Source organism: Euprymna scolopes, chromosome 19 (genome assembly GCF_053919585.1).
Source record: "Euprymna scolopes isolate OS-2025 chromosome 19, ASM5391958v1, whole genome shotgun sequence".
In the NCBI taxonomy this organism is placed as follows: Eukaryota; Metazoa; Mollusca; class Cephalopoda; order Sepiida; family Sepiolidae; genus Euprymna; species Euprymna scolopes.
The window spans coordinates 46,431,754-46,451,398 of record NC_136500.1 but is presented as its reverse complement, the minus strand read 5'-3'; the positions used below and the strand labels follow the sequence as shown (position 1 = coordinate 46,451,398).

At 35.3% G+C, this 19,645-nt stretch overlaps 1 protein-coding gene across 1 annotated transcript in view; it reads left to right on the top strand.

Annotated features, from left to right (window-relative positions):
• Positions 1 to 240: 240 nt before the first annotated feature.
• The window catches only part of LOC145303551 (uncharacterized), an 81,874-nt gene continuing 62,469 nt past the window's right edge, over positions 241 to 19,645 (top strand). Inside the window, exon 1 of the mRNA XM_080145056.1 lies at positions 241 to 3,744. The gene's annotated coding sequence lies outside the window, so the exon portion shown is untranslated. The remainder of the gene's footprint in view (positions 3,745 to 19,645) is intronic.

The following is a 19,645-nucleotide window of genomic DNA, read 5'->3' as shown; positions in this document are numbered from 1 at the left end:
CATTTTTACCGAACAAAGGATCTGTTTTAGAACTAGGTTAGTGGTTTAAGGTAGATCTTTTCCCTCCTTTTTTTTTTTTTTTTTTGAAGGAAATACTTAAAGTTTACGCATAAATCTATACTTTCGTATATTAAATTTGTGTGAGTAAATGAAGTAGTTACATATATATATATATATATATATATATATAAATGACAAAAGTCTCTATTCCAAATTTCACAATGTTGACCATCTTACCGTTTATTTCTTTAACATGAATTGTGCATTTCAACATACTTAAAGAAATAAACGGTAAGATGGTCAACATCTTAAAATTTGGAAAATAGACTTTTGCCATTTATTTGTATTTGTGCTGTAGTTACATCGAATTTCATAAATTAAAGAATTAGTATAAATAAAAGGTGAAATATAATCGAATAAACATATTTCTCCATATATATATACATACATATTTTTTTATTACCGTTTTATCTGCTTGGTAATAAAAAAAATATATATATATTTGCTTTGCAATTGCATTGAGCACTTTTTTCAGGTTTTTACAAATTACCATTTTTGCTTAATATATATATATATATATATATATATATATATATATATATATATATATATATATACTAGCATGGATGCCCGGCGTTGCCCGGGTGTTTGGAGGTATGTGTTGAGCAAAAAGAAAAAAGTGGTAGTAGGAAGGCAGGCTCGAACCCGTGACATGAAGGAGGAAAAGAATGTGAAAAAAACGTGACGTCTTTGCTGTTATAACCACCGTCAAACCGGAAGTGACGTAGGTTTAAAGTAAGGCTAGGCAATCAAAAAGAGGGGATGACTGTTGAATATATTGTCGAAAAAAGCGACCCCTCCCTGTAGAAAAGTGCCCAGTTGAGGGTGAAGAAATTAATGTTTTTAGTGAAAATCCGTCGCCTCTGTCGAAAGTTTTAGGCAGACATGCAAACATACATACATAGATTTATATATTAGTAGCTCAAATTTTCGACCTAAACCAATTAAAAAGCTTGCCCTATCTCTGAATACCCTTTATGTAAAGTTTCAAATGTTTAGACCAGAAATTGTCTGAGTAATTTGGTAGAGACCGCAGAGGTCAAATTTTTTTAACTTTGACCTCTATTATGACGCCTTAACATTTATTGTTTTGGGCTCAAATCAAGTTATTAAGTTAGCTCCATATCCAATGAACCTATATCTAAAATTTCTAGTGTTTATAACCAAAATTGTCTGAGGAGTTTGGTAGAGTTCTCAAAAGTCAAATCATTGAACTTTGATCCTTCAACAGCCAACTTTCTGACCGAAAACCGATTACAAAGATTTTCCCAAATCTCAATATCCTGTATATCAAATTTCGAGTCTGTAGACTTAAAATTGACAGAGTTATTGCGTAGAGAAATGTACACACACATACACACACAGACATGTTCACTTTTATAGATGTATAGATAGTAGATATATACAAAAGGTCAACAAAAATATATTTTTGTCTCAACTTTGCACAATCAAAGGCTTGGTTTGTGTGAAGGTTTTACAAAAATCATTGTGCAAGTCATTTCATCATCAGTATTCCTCTCAGTCATTTCTCAGTGACTTCAAATTCAAAAGCAAGTTTTGTGATGATGTCTTAGATGCCATTTCCTCATCTTATTCTCAGTTAGCACAATGCCGTAGCATTTTTAGATGCCTTCGCTACAGATGTGGCCGAACAGCATAACTTCAGAGTTTCAGTGAAGCATTTTAGTTTCCATGATGGCGACTCTTCGCTCCACCTCACTCATTGTTAATAAACTCTCGGAGCTGTACAGAGTAACAGATCTCATAATAGCCTGGTAAATATTAAACTTTAGATAGTCACTGATTCCGCAGTCACAGAGGGCATCAGTTGTGGTGTGCTATTTGAGCTATGTCACATTGCAACATGCTGCAACTTCACCATGGATGTAGCCATAAACTGAGATACTTGAAGGCATATGTTCATGAGAACGCCTGCCTGTCGACTTGAACAGTGCTACACACATATTTAATGATGATGTTAAATGCTCCATCTTTCTGAAGGAAAGGAATCTACATCAAACCGAATATGCTTCAAGTAATTAACTTCCAAACTAACTGGACAGGTATTTATCTATGTCTTTCTCTGAAATCCATTTTTATCATTTTCTCCCTTTCCCTATTTTCTGTGACCTACGCATGTGAACTAAATCTGCTACCTCAACTGTTCTACATCTACTAACCCAATAACTGTTGTCTATTATTCAATGTGGCCATACTATCGAAGTCTCCTTTTCTGTGCACATGTCTCTATACTGTCAAGATGTAATCTTTCTCTGAAGTCATCAGATCCGAGACACACATAACACATCCATTATATGATCCTCATATCATGACCTCAATCCTCAGTGGCCAGATTTCACTTCGATACATCATCACACTGCGTATATACATGCCTGATAGACTTTTCTTCTTTGGTTAACAGTGATAATGCTCTGCTAGTTAGTAATAACAAAACTTTCCTGAAAATTTACTTCATCCACTCCTAACTCTTGCAATCACACTAGAACCTGCTCCTCTTTGTGCTCCAATAGTATCACGAAGGTAACCAAATTTCCCCATAATTTCTATTGTTATAAAAAAATAAAATCTTATGCTCACATAAGTTATTGGATTCACCAAAAATAAACAATAAAAAAAAACCCAACAAAATACTTAATTTTATGTGATTTGTAAATTAATTACATTTTTTTAATAACTGAAATTTATATATTTATTGTTAATATTAAATTACATTTTTAGTATTAAATTACATTTTTTAAATATTAATTAGATTTTTTGTAATAACTGAAAATTATTTTTCAATTAATATTAAATTATGTTTATTTAAATATGTATTACATTTTTTTGTAATAATTGAAATTATTTTTTTAATATTACTTTTTCAAAACTTATTGAAGTAGTAAAAAAACAAAAAAGAAGCAAAAAAATAAACCGAAAAAAAAAACACAAAAAAACAAACAAAACAAAAAAAAGAAAAAAAAAACAAAAACGAAAACGAGGTAATTTGTATTGTAAAGCTGAATGTTACCCAATGACTGCAGAACAACAGACAGTTGTATAAATCCGGTCAACTAGAATTATCAACCAGAGCCCATGGTAATCTTTGCATATTTTCCCATGTTGTATCGGGTATTAGTTGCAAAAGAAAAGTCAAAGAAATTGACAACAAATTCATTAAACTGAGTTACAAGAATGTTACTAGAGTTGAATATAATAATCACTCTAATGCAATATGGGTAAATGAAACCCTTATCCTCGAGTGGCCTCGTGGCCTTGATAAGTGGTGATGCCTATGTAAAAAAAAAAAAAAAAATGATATTTACATTTCCTTTTTACATTAGCTAATGGAGAGCTGGAAGTTTTTACAATTTGGTTATAATTAATCTGTACATTGAGTTTTTTTTATAATTGTGGACTCAAGGTTCTTGTATACACAGAGGCTCAAAAGTGTGACAACCAGTCCTCATGAAACCAAATGAAGCAGCAAACTTGTTGACAAGTATATAATAATTCTAAAAAAAAAAAACAGAACTTTAAGTATATACGAGTTGAGGATTTCAATCAAGATTGAGTTGTTCTGGATTCCTGTTTTTCTTTTTTAAGCACAATATGGCTTGGATTGCTGTCAAAGAACCTACATATATAATCACAACTGTTCCCAGGCAACACCAGATTCTTTTGAAGGTAAGCAATAAAGTGCAATGGATTTCATATTCCAATTTTGGATATTTTAACAATTGCATAATCATCAACCAGAATACACTTTATATATATATATATTGTGTCCAAAACTAAGGGAGATAATTCAGTATACTAAAAAAATAAGTGTACACATACATGAAATAGTAAACAAAGAATTGATTATAATCAGCTAAAGTCTTTCTTAATTTCCCATATGACTACTACCCAAACCAGTGACAAGACAAAACAATCCTTTCATTATTTTTTCTCGCGTTAATATCTCTCCTGTTTATATACTCTATCTTCTTATTAAGTTTAACACAAACACTTTTTCAAACCTTTTTGATTAAGAATTATTGAAACATATTTATTATAAACTTTTTTTATAATTTCATTAGCAAATATTTACTTTTTATAATTTCATAAATTTACATTTATTATAACATTTCAAATAAAAATCCTTTATTTTTATAATTTTTTTACTAAAAGTGCAAATAAAGACTAATTTTGTTATTTTCATTGTATACTTTTAAATGTGTGTGTGTGTTTTAATATTCTATTTCAATATATAAATACTGAATAACAAAAACGCAAAGGGACTATTTTGCCTCATCACCGGTTATAATAGCAGTAACGCAGAAAATAAAGAAAGACTTTAACTTGTAGTGAACTACTACTATGATGCTGCTACGGTATTCTTCCCTTATTTCTCTCTTTCTCCCTACTCTTCTACTTTTCCCTTCCTTTCTTCTCTCAACGTCATCAGAGGTTTCAGCCAATCGGAATAGAGGACTGTCCTGGAGGGAGATGCAAAGAAGAAATCTGTCTCAGACATGCGAGAATGATAGAAGCATCAATATGCGACGGACCAGTTTCCCTGGGTAAAAACGTTTATCAAAGAAATGTACCATCCTCTTTGTAACCCTATATCTTGGAAACCTTTATAAAACGTCAGCAATCCTAAAGTCTCGTCGCTCTTAATTATAACTTGATGTTTTCTTTTCCCCAACCATTCTTTTTCAGCACTCTTGTTCTCTGTCTAATGTCGGAGGTGCACCAAAAGGAGAACCGACCGAAATGGTGACCCTTTTTCAAACGTCGTAATATGAAAAGACCAGACCTGAACTCCTGGAGAAGTTGATGACCACTACGTTAGCTGGTCGTCCATCATTATACCTCCAGGAGATGGTAATGGTCGCACATAGAATAGGGGCAAGCGATGAGATAGTGCACCATAAATTCATACACGCACTTCTGAAGCAAATCGCCCCAGTAATAGCAGCCCACACTGAAATGCCATTAACGCAGTTGGGTCGATTATCCGACAACTTGATGCCATTAATAGAAATGCCATTAATAGAAAATACGTCAATATTTCAGGCAGTTGAGAGTCGAGCTCGGAAAAACGACCATATTACCACCAACCAGTCCAGTGAAACCATTTCAGCTGGCCTATGTCCATATAGAAGGAAACAGCGGCTGAAAATATGTAGAGCCCATATATATTTCGCGGAGGAGGCTCATACATGTAAGCCATGGTGTAAGTGGCCAAATAAAAAGAGTAGCTTACAGACTCTGCCTAACTTGCGTCCTTCATCTCCCCTAGTGATTCAGAAAACTAGAAAGGTGGACCAGTAGTGCTGCCGTTATTAGAAGTTTCTGCTAAAATAGGAGTGTTTAAAGTCAAATTTATCATAGATACAGGAGCCAGTGTTTCCATTTTACCACATTCCGTAGTAAATGGAATTAATCTGGAGCCAATTCCTGTTCATATCTCTACTGCTAACAGTGAAAGCATAAAATGCTATGGTCAGACAAACCTCGAAGTTAAGATACCCCGTTTGAGAAGATCTTTTCAATGGAGTTTCGTGATCGCAGATGTCACTAAACCTTTGTTAGGATTTGACTTCTTAAAACAAATTCAACATTATAGTGGATTGTAAAAATAGATCCATCTGTGATAACATAACGGAGTGTGAAATTACAGTCAATGCAGTAATGGGAACCGATGCTGTAGTGATTAACAAAATAGACCTAGTGGATTATGTTACAGAAGTAATAGGTAAATATAATAATGTGCTTTCACCACATAGTGACACAAACAAAGACTATGGTGGAGTGTATCACAGGATTGATACAGGCAGCCACGTACCAGTATTTGCTAAAGCCAGACAACTTTCCAGTCCTAAGTTAGATGCAGCACAGGCAGAATTTAAAAAGTTACTAAATACCAGAGTTATCCAGCCTTCCAGTAGCAAGTGGGCAACCCCTTTGCACTTGGTGGAGAAGCCGGATGGGTCATATCGAGTGTGCGGTAATTTCCGTGCGTTAAATAGCATTACCAAAACAGACTGCTACCTGGTACCAAATATAAATTCCTTCTGCACACAGCTAATAAACAATATTTTTCCAAAATAGATTTAACTGCAGCAGTTTGAAAATTTTCCGATACCTAAGAACTCAAAAAGCTTACATAGATTTCTGGGGATGACAGGTTTTTACCGCAAATTAGTCCCTAATTATGCATCCATAATTTTACCACTATCCAAATGGATGAGGTTGGACCCTGAAGCAAAGACCAAGTTTAATGAGGAAGAAACTAACGCCTTCAAAACAATAATAAGCAAATTATCGGAAATTATGGCGTTAGCTCATCCACAGCCTTCAGCTACAGAATACCACTTAGTTACAGATGCTAGTCAATATGCCGCTGGTGCTGCATTACACCAGTTGATAGATAAGAAACCAGTACCTATAGGTTTCTTTTCCAAGAAATTTTCTCAAACCCAAGTCAAGTATTCCATGTTTGACAGAGAGCTATTAGCAGCTTATTTTTCAGTGATACATTTCCGCCACCTCAGGTCGTCACGTGACATTATTCACTGACCATAAGCCATTATGCGGAGCCTTTTATAGTCAGACACCTGCAAAGTCAGTGACACTTATCAGTGCTTGCCGAATATATTGCTTAAAGGAGCTGAGAATATAGTTGCAGACTGTATGTCTCCGCCTGCATTAGCTGTGCAGATAGATGCATGCGACTTGGCTAAAATAGCCCAGGCACAAAAAGGTGATGACGAAATAAAGTCATACACTAATTTGAAAGAATACTGTGTGTCAAGCGAAGTCGGCTCAGTCCTATGCGACACTTCAACTAAGTACCCCAGACCATTTATCCCAAAAGAGCTTCGTCAAGCTATTTTCAACAGTTTACATAGCTTGGCGCATCCTAGTATGGGAGCATCTATAAAACTGGTCAAGTCCAGATACTTTTGGCCTAGTTTAGATAAAATGATTAAACAACTCTGTGCAGAATGTGTAGTGTATCAACAATCAAAAATTAACAGACACACAAAGTCTGCAGTTCAAGAATTTGAGTTACCATCTGCACGTTTCCAGACGGTACATATCGATATCGTTGGACCCCTGCCCTTAACGTGCAATGAGTCCGACCCTTACCTGAGCTCTTACAAATATTTGCTTACTTGCATCGATCGTGCAACTCACTGGATTGAAGTACAGCTTATGACTGAGATAACTGCACAGTCGGTAGCAGAAGCGTTTATCAATGCATGGATAGCTTGATTTGGAGTCCCACTGCATGTTGTAACTGACAGAGGTAGTCAGTTTGAGAGCGAATTGTTCCAGGAATTAGCCAAGGTAGTAGGTTTTTACCGATTGAGGACAACATCATATCACCCTCAAAGTAACGGGATGATTGAAAGAGCACATCGTACCCTTAAAGCGGCAATAATGGCTCGAGAAGAATCATGGATGAAAGCGATATTGGTGATTCTGCTGGGTATATGTAGCACCCCTAATGAATCAGGCTTTTCCCCTTTTACCTCTGTTACTGGAGCTCCGATATTGATTCCTCAGCAGTTGATACACAAGCAGAGAGTAGGAGAAACTCCAGTTAATAACCAGTACATACGTAATTTGTATGAATGAATGTCCCAAATTGATGTACTCAACAACGGAAAAGTATATAACATCCCAAAACATTTATACCAAAAGGTTTATCTTCCTGTGAAAAAGTATGGATCAAAGTTGATCGAGTTAGGAAACCATTAGAAGCACCGTACTCAGGTCCTTATAAAGTTTTGACTCAATCAGATAAGCATTATCAGATCGATATGAACAACTGTACTCATACACATGTATCATTAGATAGATTAAAGCCGTACATAGAACCAACTAGTACGAATAAAATTAGACCGAATGAGAAGGCACAGACAAATGACGGTACTACTAATGATAAACTTATTAAGATAAAGGATACCGACAAAGTTGAAGATAAAATTGCTGACACATATAAGTCTAGATCTGGTAGGAAAGTAACATGGAAAAAGAAAAATGAGTACTTTTATTTTTAAACAAATTTAGGCAATATACATATTTAATAATTCTGTGGAGGGTACTTAACTCTGTTATTTGGAGGGGGACTCGTGTAGTGAACTACTATTATGATGCTGCTATGGTATGCTTCCCTTATTTCTCTCTTTCTCCCTACTCTTCTACTTTTCCCTTCCTTTCGTAAGGGAGATAATTCAATATTGCGACAAAAGAAAGTAAATATGTTTATAAAATGGACGACAATCGTTTTTGTCAGGTGAATTTAATTTTTATAAAAATTGGAAGTTGGGAAGCAAAATTGTAGAAAAAAAATGTGTAAAAAAAACCAAAAAACAATGGTTGATGTAAATAAAAAGAGATTTCATTCTTTAAATGACTTTATCTTAATAATGTTACTTTTTTTTATTATCTTTTCGAGATATGTAAGCATGGCAGAGCGTATGATGATTTATTAATAAAATTATTTTAGGTACTTGTACAGTTTAATCATGACATTAATAAATGAAAATATCGAAAAAAAAAAGTTGTATTGTACGTGTCCGTTTTGACATGAAGATTTCCGAAAAAAAATTTCACTTAATTTGATCAAGTAGTTTTTTTTTTGTTTTTACAGCGATAAAAACACGTTTTTATGAGAGCGCGTTGAAGGCAGACACTTTGGATTTGTGTTAAATTTTTGTTTGAAGTTTAGAAACGACACAGGAGATAACTCTATGTAAAGCGCCGACACTCCCTTCCTATCTTTAATAACTAGCTTTTCTTCCTAAAAATCGAACCTTTTGCTCGGTATCATAAAAAATTGTTTGTTTGTTTTGTTTTGTTTGTTTTTTTTTTCGCTGTAAAATAAAAACTACTTGAGGAAATGAAGTGAAACTTTTTTTTCGATATTTTCATTTTTTAATGTCTTGATTAAACTGTAAAAGTACCTTATTTTATCTTAGCAATTAAAATTAATTAAGGCGTTTTTTTACAAAAATATTTACTTTATAACTGCTTTATTTTAGCATGTACTTTTTGTTATACATGCTGAAATATGGCGTAGTTCTAAGATTGAACTATGTTTGAATAGATTTCTATTCTAATTGTTCTAAAAACTGTAATTTGTATTTAACTGAACACCTTTCTCTTAGCTATCTATGTTTTTTCTTATCTTTCACTTTTTGGATTCAACAATACTCTAATAATATTTCGTAACATCTGTTAGCATTCAGAAAGAACAAAGTTTTTATAAGCATGGTCATCTAATATAGAGAATAATCACATTGACACACCAGTTCCTCACACTAAAGTTAAGCATCGTTGAACTTGGTCAGCACTAAAATGAGTCAACATTTTGTTTTGTTACATTTCTATCAATAACATTTATACCAGTCACTGGACAAAACGCCGGGGGGGGGGGGGGGTAGAGCGGTAGCTCTAGATATATCCAAGGCTTTTGACAGGGTATGGCATGAGAGTCATCTAAAAAAAATCAGATCATACGGCATCACTGGAAGAATACATAACATAATTAGATCCTTCTTAGATAAGAGAAAAATCCAGGTTGTCCTTGACGGGCGTACATCTAAACAATATGATATAAATGCAGGAGTGCCCCAGGGATCTATCCTTGGACCTCTGTTATTCCTAATATTCATAAATGACCTCTCTGACAAAATTGTCTGTGAGATGGGTATGTATGCTGATGGTGACACCACGCTCTATAACAGACACGACAGGAAAACAAATGAACACATATCTAAAGAAATGGCAGAAACAGAGGAAGACCTCCGATCCGTAGTGGAATGGGGACAAAAATGGATGGTCATCTTCAATGCTGCCAAGATTAAACTTGTTTCCTTCAATAATTACAAGAAACCTTCCCTACCGCCAATAGCAATGGCCAATGACTCTTCATCTGAAAGTACATCTTTTAAACTCCTTAGCCTAACGTTCACAGGAAACATGAGGTGGAACAATTACATTGAGAACATTGCCAAGACCGCTGCGAAGAAGGTGGGTTCTCTCTACCGTGCTAGAAAGCTATTAACTCCTGAAAGTATCCTATACCTCTATAAGGCCACCATTCGCCCATGTATGGAGTATTGTTGTCATATTTGGGCTGGTGCATCTGCCACTAGTCTCTGGCTCCTAGACAAGGTTCAAAAGAGAGTCGCCAATCTGATAGGTCCTGAAGTGTCAGCTAAACTTCAGCCTCTGTCCCATCAACGAAATGTTGCATCCCTCTCCCTGTTCTACAAGTACTTTAACGGTGAATGCTCTGACGAACTGCAAGCACTTGTGCCCCCTCGACGTAAATACCCCCAACAAGTAGCTAAATCCCACCCCTTCACAGTAAAGATCCCTATATGCAAGAGAGCCTTTTACTCCAGTAGTTTCTTCCCCAGAACAGCTAGACATTGGAATTCCCTTCTGGGTCCCTGCTTTCCCGACTGTAGAGACATGCAGAAGCTCAAGTGCAACGTGAACCGACATCTTGCTGCCCAACTTCCTACACAGTACCCCTGATGCTTTAGGTGTGTCAGAAACTTTGTGAAAAATATTGAATAATTCCACCCCCTGTCTTTCCAAGCTTATAACTACTCGAAAAATGTAATTAAAATCTAATTTGTTTTTCAATTAAAGATGCAAGGGCCAAGGTTTCATTAAAAAAAAAAAAAAAAAAAGGTTTTAAACTTCGGGCTTTTCAGGTAAATTTCTAAAAAAACACTACTTTTTGTTTTTTAATTTGAATATATCATTTATTGATCTTTTATCTTCAATTTGTGATATATAAAACTTTGGTGAGTAAATTAATTATTTATTTTTAATAGACATTTCAAAATGGGGGAGGGGGGATGAATTAAAAAAAAAAAACGTTTGTCTAAAATATTATATTCCGTTTATTGGAAAAAGCATAAAATTTCACATTGACCCTGTAAAATATCGTAAAAATAGAATCAATAGAAAAATTCTGATAGATTTTTAAAGTTTAAAAATTGAAAAATACTGAACTCGTAAAATTCAATTAATTTCATTACTGTTTTTTAAGAAATAAAAATATTTCTAATACTTTTTTTACAACTTTAATAGATTATTTTGGAAGTATAATCCATAAAGAAAATAAACAATCCACTTTTAAAAGAGAAATTACGAGTTTTTTATATTTTATTCGCAGTTTCGTGTTAGGGGTGCCAAAAATTCCTACAAAAATTCTGATACACCTACTGATGCTTATGTCCCTGATAGTAGCCCCCTACAACAAAGTGGCGTGCCTTGTTTGGGGTGAAAATGTAATCAAAAATTAAATAAATAAATAAGAACTGGACAAGGATATTATCGTTCAGACCAACATGGCCGACTGACCAAGTCTCGTTTATTCACGTTTATGTCAGAGAGTTTACACTATAAAATATTGAACAAAGGGGGGCAACTCCCACCAATCCAAGGGACATAACATCTCCTTTTTTTTATTTAATAATGTTTGATGTGCTTCTGCTTCAGTATTCAAGCTATATGATCTCTCTGTCTCTCTGTCTGTCTGTCTGTCTGTCTGTCTGTCTCTCTCTCTCTCTCTCTCTCTCTCTCTCTCTCTATATATATATATATATATATATAATATCCATAAAAAAAGTTTATATATATATATATATATATATATATATATATATATATAAACTTTTTATATATATATATATATATATATATATATATATATATATATATATATATATATATATATATTGCAATTAGGAAGGGAAGACTTTCATGATTCATGATTAAACGTAAATTTGTATATATATATATATATATATATATATATATATATATATATATATATATATATATATATATTCCTTTAATCTTCTCTCCAAAAAGGGGGGGACAGGAGAGGAAAGAAAGAGAAATAGGGAGCCAGCTGACCAGTTTCGACCCTCGCTTCTCAAAGCTGTATCAAGGGAATTTTTAAAAAAAAGAATGAAAAAGCGATTAAAATTGCGTTTTATTCAATTTACGGGTAGAAAATATTAAAAAAAAAAAAAGTGGGAAAACGATTAAAATAAAACAGCGTTATGGTCGAATACCCTAGAGATTAATCACGTTCAAAGGAGGCATTCCCTTTGCTTGCAAAGAGAAGGTTTTCTAAGTCGAACGTGAATAGTCTCCAAGATCTTAAGGTGATATAATGAATGAGCATGACTAAGAATAGAAAAAGAGTCCGTGCTAAAGTTTGTTGCACAAGACGGGTTTTTAAGTAAATGATCAGTAATTGAAGACCCATATGTGTTAGTAACAATGTCAGTTGCCCGGTAGGTTCCATTCCTAATTTTACTGGGTACATGTTGTTAGATTCTTCCATCTAATCTTATTGTCATTCGACCCAAGTAGTTGACACTGCAACCACATTCAAAATTGTAAATAATGTTACTATTATGGTGGTGGTGGGGGGAGGGGTAGAACATCTTTTCGAGAAGATGGTGATAAAGTTCTCGTAGAGAACACAATACGCACATTGGCAGCAAAATAACATCCATGAACTGCTGAACTTATTTGTTTGGCAAATTTCTTACTGTACCTAACCAAGGCAAACGAAGATAAATTGGACATTTAGCCACTATATTCTCTTTAATTCAAGAGAATTCAGCAATTTCTTTTGAATAACTGACCTAATCACATCTAGTGGGTACCCGTTTTTTGGTAAAGTATCCGTAATTGTTTCCACATTTTCACTTGGAACAAATCATAAGGGCACGATGTGTTAGGGTCCAAATTAGATTTATCTTACGTTTTTTAGGGCAAAATGAATCCCAATGAGTGTACAAACCTGTAAATGTTGGTTTGCGGTATATAGATGTATGGTAACTAGATGGCGTTTTTGTTACCAATACATCAAGGAAGGCTATAGATGAATTGCACTCTCCCTCATAGGTGTACTTTAATGCAGGATGCATTCCATTAAGTAAGGAGAAAAAGGTGTTTGCTTCCGTTTGGTTATTAAATAAACCTCAACATATCAGAAGTACACTAATGGTTTTATGGGTCCAAATAGTAAGCGCTCTTCATAGAACCCCACAAAGATATTTGCCATGGTTAGTCCAAGTACTGACCCCATGGCTACGCTATCTTTTTGCAGATACATAATATTGTTGAAACTAAATTCCACAGATGTCGTGGCAAATTTCATAAGTTCAATAAAGATGTTTTTAGGAATAGGAGGAGGTAATATCCGGCCCCGATACAGAAAATCAGCACAGATATCTATAGTTTCCAAAACAGGGACACAAGTAAAAAGATTGCTAATGTCATAAGAGCACATAAATCTAGACTTTTTAATAAAATCAGCAAAATAAAATGAATCTTTAAAACAATATTTAATATAATGTTGTAAAACAGGTTGTAAAATATCAAAGATCCATTTTGAGACCTTGTGTTGTGATGACCCTACCATGGAGAGAATGGGCCTTAATGGATATCCGCTTTATGGGTTTTAGAGAGACCATATAACCTTGGGCGAATAGATCCAGAGGGTCTTATCTCACTAGCTATGTTCTGCGGAAGTACACCGTTTTTGACCCACTTGACCAGTTTCTTTTGAAATTTGGTTTCCAAGGAGGCGGTTGAATCATGAGTTGCGACAGGGTCCAATTTTTCAAATTTGTCTTTGTCATCTAGTATTACTGACATTTTGTCAACGTACTCATGATGATTTAGTATAACTATCCCTGACCCTTTATCTGGTCTAGTAATGACTAATGATGGGTCTTGTCGTAAGGTTTTAATAACAGCGAAATGCTCTTTGTGCCATTTAAACTCAGAATGTGACACTGGTGTACTGGCGTAACTGTGAGCAAGGTCATTCAATTTTGCCTTGAGATCCCTAGTTTTTATATATATATATATATATATATATATATATATATATATATATATTAAAGGTCTAGCTTGACAGGTGGTCTTGACTGACGTTCAGATCTAGTTGTTGTATACTCTTGAGAGGTAAGGGTGGGGCATGCTGTTCTGACTGTTTCTTCCCTTGGTAGATGACTGTCTTCATGGGACTCTGATGTGTGAACCTCGACTATTTCAGGTGGTTTGGGTACGATGTGTCGTCGATTGCGTCGGATTATTGTCCCTTCTTCTTTGGTTCGTAGAATATAGGAACATGGTGTATTTGCCGTTCCAACAATGATGCCTTCCTGGTTTGGAGGGTTGGAGCTTCTGACCCATACTGGTGTGCCATTTCCGAGTGGTTGTAGCTCTTTAGCTTTATGTGATAGGCGGTGTGTGAGTCATTGTTGAGCCTTCTGGTTCTTTTCCCTCTGTCTAAAACTCTCAAGATCGGGCCATCTGGGGTTTAGTAGATCTGGGTGAGTTGGGACATTTGTCCTGAGGCGTCGGTCCATTAACAGTTCACTGGGGCTAAACCCACAGTCCATTGGTATTGCTCTGTGTGCAAGCAAAGAAAGATATGCGTCTTTTGCTTTTTTTAGCATTTCCTTTCATTGTTTTTACACAGGCGAGGGCTGTTTGTAACATGCTGAAATCCACAGTCGTTTGCGAACTTGGCAAAGTCTTTTGAAGTGTATTGGCTACCTGGATCTGTTCTTAGGATGACAGGTACTCAATGCCTGGCAAAAATAGCTTTGAAGCTCTGTATTATTGCACTGGAAGTCATTGATGTAAGCATGGTGATCTCTGCATATCAAGAGAAGTCGTCGACAACTATGACATAGCTGCTGCCTTTCAACTCAAACAGATCAGAGGTTTGAGTGTGCCATGGTATTGTCAGAAGCTCAGTTGTACATGAAGGATTCAGGCGGTTTTCTAGCTCAGCGCATCTTGGGCAGTTTTCCACAGTCCTTTTGATTTGGTCAGCCAGTCCTGGCCACCATATGGATTGGCGAGCTCTTTGTCTGCACCTGGTAATTCCCTGATAACCACAGTGGATTTTGGTGATGATAGTCGGTCTCAGTAGTGATGGGATTATGATCCGTGTGCCATACATCAGTAATCCATTCTCGCATGTGATGCTGCCGCAGTAGGCTCAATAGGGTTTAATTGATGCTGATCCTTTAATGGCCAGCCGTTTCTTACATATTGTAATATGTAGTTGCTGATTTCATCAGTTTTAGTGGCTTCCTCCATCACTTTCAGACGTTTTTCTGTGGCAGATAAAGATTCCATCATGGTGTGAACGAACGCTGTTGATAACTCTTCTAGGTCCTTATCTTGTTTGGTGTGTCCATTGCCAGATACCGCTCTTGACACAGCATCAGCTGTATATAGTTTCTTACCAGGGACATAGCGAATTGTGTATGCATACCTCATTAAACATATTCGAAACCTCTGTATCCTTGCTGGAAGTTCACTGAGGTCCTTGGTACCTAATAGTGGCACTAGTGGTTTGTGATCTGTGTCCACTGTGAAGTGTAGACCAACAAAATAGTTTGAAAAGCGTTCACAAGCCTATGTTATTGCTAGGACCTCCTTTTCTATTTGAGCAAAACGAGTTTCAGTTTCTGACATGGCTCATGAAGCGTAGGCGATGGGGGGGGGTAAATTTGTGTCATCCTGTCGTTGTAATAATACTGCTCCCAGCCCGTTAGATGAAGCATCACTAGAAACCATAATCTCATTTGATGGGTTGAACAGGCATAGCACAGGTGCTAAACACAAAGCTTTCTTGATGGAGCTGAATGCATCCTGTTGTGCATTGTCCCAAACAAATGCGTATTTCTGACTCCATAAATCCCTTAATGGTTTAGTCATCTCTGCTTGATTTACACTTGTTGAATTACCAAGTATGGCAGGATAACCAACCATGGGGGGGGGATGTTTTGACGAGTTACACTGTTCACTCCCACTGACAGAGTGGAGGACCCAGGGGTATTACTTATATAAATGGGAACCTTATGCACACTCACACCATTTAATGCAGAGCTACCGAACTTGCTATGATAATCCCACCAATCGAAGGGGGAGATTTTTACGGGTTACATCACTCACTTACACCAACTGAGGTGGGGCTCCATGGGGGTCACTTATACTGGGAACCTTAGTATTCATACGTTTGTGTCGATAAAGATTCCCACTACTGCCCTCTCATGTTCGCTTGAGGGGGGTTGCTTTGGCTTTAAGATCCCAAAATTTTGAAGCTCTCTCTTTACACCAACACCCCTTTTTCATAACCTTTCATAATAAATCAGAATTCATTTTTTAAAGGTGCTTTTTTTTAAATCAATGACTGGTACTTCTGCTAGTATACGCACACACACACACACACACACACACACGCATATATATATATATATATATATATATATATATATATATATAACTACTTCATTTACTCACATAAAACTAATATATGAAAGTATAAATTTATGCGTAAACTTTAAGTATTTACTTCAAAAATGTTCAATATGTAGGTAGAGCTAGTTAGTAATTTATAAAATATATATGGCGATTAAGCTACACTGAACATTCCGCGTTTCATCCACTCTAGGATTCTTCAGGCTTAGTGGATGAAACGCGGTATATATATATATATATATATATATATATATATATATATATATATATATATATATATATATATATATATATATATGCGTATGCTTGTGTGCTTGTATATGAGCTATCTTGATCTGACATTAGCTAAGAGTATTTATACATTCATATTGTTTTGCATTTTTTTAAAATTCTTGTGTTGTATTATTTTTTTTTTTTGTTTTACTAAGACTATTATTAAGTTAGCAAATAATTTAAGATTAATAGTTGGAGTTTAATCATATTTTTATTTTGTGAATAAAATATTATATAAACATTATTACAGTTAGTATCAATTTTGAGGCTAAAAATGTTTTACTATCCAAAAATCATTCTGTAGAACGTCTCAGAACTGAAACAATTTAGATTTTGAAGAAAAAATTCAAACCAAATTACCTTGGCTTCTTTAACCAAATTTTTGTTGTTGAACCATGCCAACACTAACATGCTGACTAATAAAACGTTAGTTTTGTACAGACTTCTGGATTCTCATTTTTTTATATCTAGTTTTTTTTCTTGCAAACTATATTTTTAAATATCTGCCAAAATATTTTTTTTTAAATATTACAAAATGTGTAGTAAAATAGTCCAAATATATGCTAAAAATTTTTTAATTCATAAAAAGTTTGCAGAATATATATATATATATATATATATATATATATATATATATATATATATATATTATAAAGTAAGGTTTTATATATTATACATTTCTACATTTCAGTTAATATTAAAGTAGTAATATAACTGATGCTTAATAATTTTGTATATTAACATGATTGACATTATAGATGGCCCTTGCACTAATGACATGTAACCTATTGATGTCATGGAATCAAGTCTGAAAATAGAATCAAAAGTCTTTTGGTTGTATCGAATTGCAGAGAGTAATTATGGAAATTGTCCAAAAGTTTTTAGGGTTTTAAATGCTTTTAGGGCACAACCTAATAAAATAAATAATTCCATACAAGCTTCTGAAATGACGAACGCAACAACTTCATAAAATGTAACACAGAAAAGGTTTATTAAGGAGAGTGTGGTATGTTCCTTGTCAAAAGCTGGACTCTGGCCACCTGGTACTATCGCGGTAGTTATTCCAGTGGAGTCGTCGACATCGTTAGAAATCACTGAGGTGGAGAGAGAGAAGAAAAGGGAGGTCCGTTCTGTTTGGTGTCTCTCTCAGTAAGAACGAGTTGTTATTCCTCAAACTGGATGCTGGCCGAATTCCTTAGGGGATAGGAAGGATTTTTTTTTTTTTTTCTTTTTTACAAGGGTGTCACCACTTATCAAGGCCCAGAGGCCACTCGAGGATAAGGGTTAATAGGTATACATTAGTCATTGTGATTTTAGCATAGTAAACAGTGGGAATTTTGAAACTTGGATTACTTAGGGGGACGATTCAATTAGAACTTGTTCACATTGGACTTTTTCTTTTTTTTTTTTTTTCATAGGTATCAACTCATTATCAAGGTCAAGAGGCCACTCAAGGATAAGGGTTAAAGAGTGTACAGTAGAAATTGGACAATATAATAATCATTAGTAATGAAAATTTGTTAAATTTGATAACTTATATGGAACGGCTAATCAAGAACTTATTTACGTTAGACTTGAAGACAACCATATTGTAGTCAGCTGGAAAGCAGGAAAACGGAAGACAATTCCACAGGCGTGCAGTTCTAATAAAAAAGCTTTGTTCATGGAATCTACGTTTAGGTTTAGGCACAGATAAAGAGTGGGGAGAATTATTGATAGTGTTTACAGCTAGACGAGTGTTTCTTGTGAAATTTTTGCGAGGGGGGACCATAGATTGAAGCTCAGTCGAACACTTTCCATGAAAATAACGATACATCAGAGACAAACTCGCAACATCTCTTCTGTGAGATAGAGGTTGCAAGGAAGAGAAAAGGACATCTCCTACGAGGCTACGAAGTCTATTTTGAACTCTATCAAGGCAGGCCAAGTCCTTTCTAGCAGCTCCTGCCCAGATGTGGCAACAGTATTCCATCCTTGGACGTACCTGGCTCTTATATAGATAGAGAATTGCATCAGCAGTGAGATATCTACTGGATCGATAGAAAGATCCCACCATTTTTCCAGCGGCCTTGACAACAGATTTGATGTACGTGTTCCATTTAAGATCAGGAGTAATGGTCAAGCCCAGAAGCTTGTCAAAACTTGAGGCCTCCTGAAGACGAGAGCCATTCATTTCAATTGATGCCAGATGTGGATCAGAATGTTGATGATGTAAAGAGAGAAGCTTGGTTTTAGATGCATTAAAAGTAACCAGCCACTCCTTTCCCCATTGTACTACATGCTCAAGATCAGAGGAGAGAGAATTGGAGAGAACTTGCTCGTTTACTGTCTTAGATGTGCTACCATAAATGGTAGTGTCGTCAGCATAAATGTCTACAAATGATGTAAGGATGTGATTTGGAAGATCATTAATGTAGATCAGGAAAAGAGTTGGGCCCAGGATGGACCCCTGAGGGACACCGGCATTAATACTGTGGGCTTCTGATTTTTGCCCATCAACTACTACTCTTATGAACCTATCAGAACGAAATGATTTAATAATTGAGAAGACATTTCCAGCTATACCATAGCTAGAGATCTCATGAAGTAAACCTTTATGCCATACCCTATCAAAGGCCTTAGATATGTCAAGAGCAATTGCCCTAGAAAGGTTGCCTCCGTCGAGAGATTTGCTAATCCTATGAGATATAACTGTAAGCACATCTGCTGTAGATCTAGCAGAACGGAAACCATATTGAGTGTCACTAAGAAGGTTATTTTTGTTGAGATGGTTGATTACTTCTGTATTTAACACAGATTCCAGCAACTTACTCATGACACACAGGAGACTTATTGGCCTGTACTGAGAGGGGGATGAGCGATCACCTGAATTCTTAAATACAGGGCATACAGATGAAATTTTCCAGGGAGATGGGAAACTATTCTCCTTAAGACAACGTTTAAATAGTTTTGTAAGTATGGGCGCTAGTTCAGGTTGAAGTTT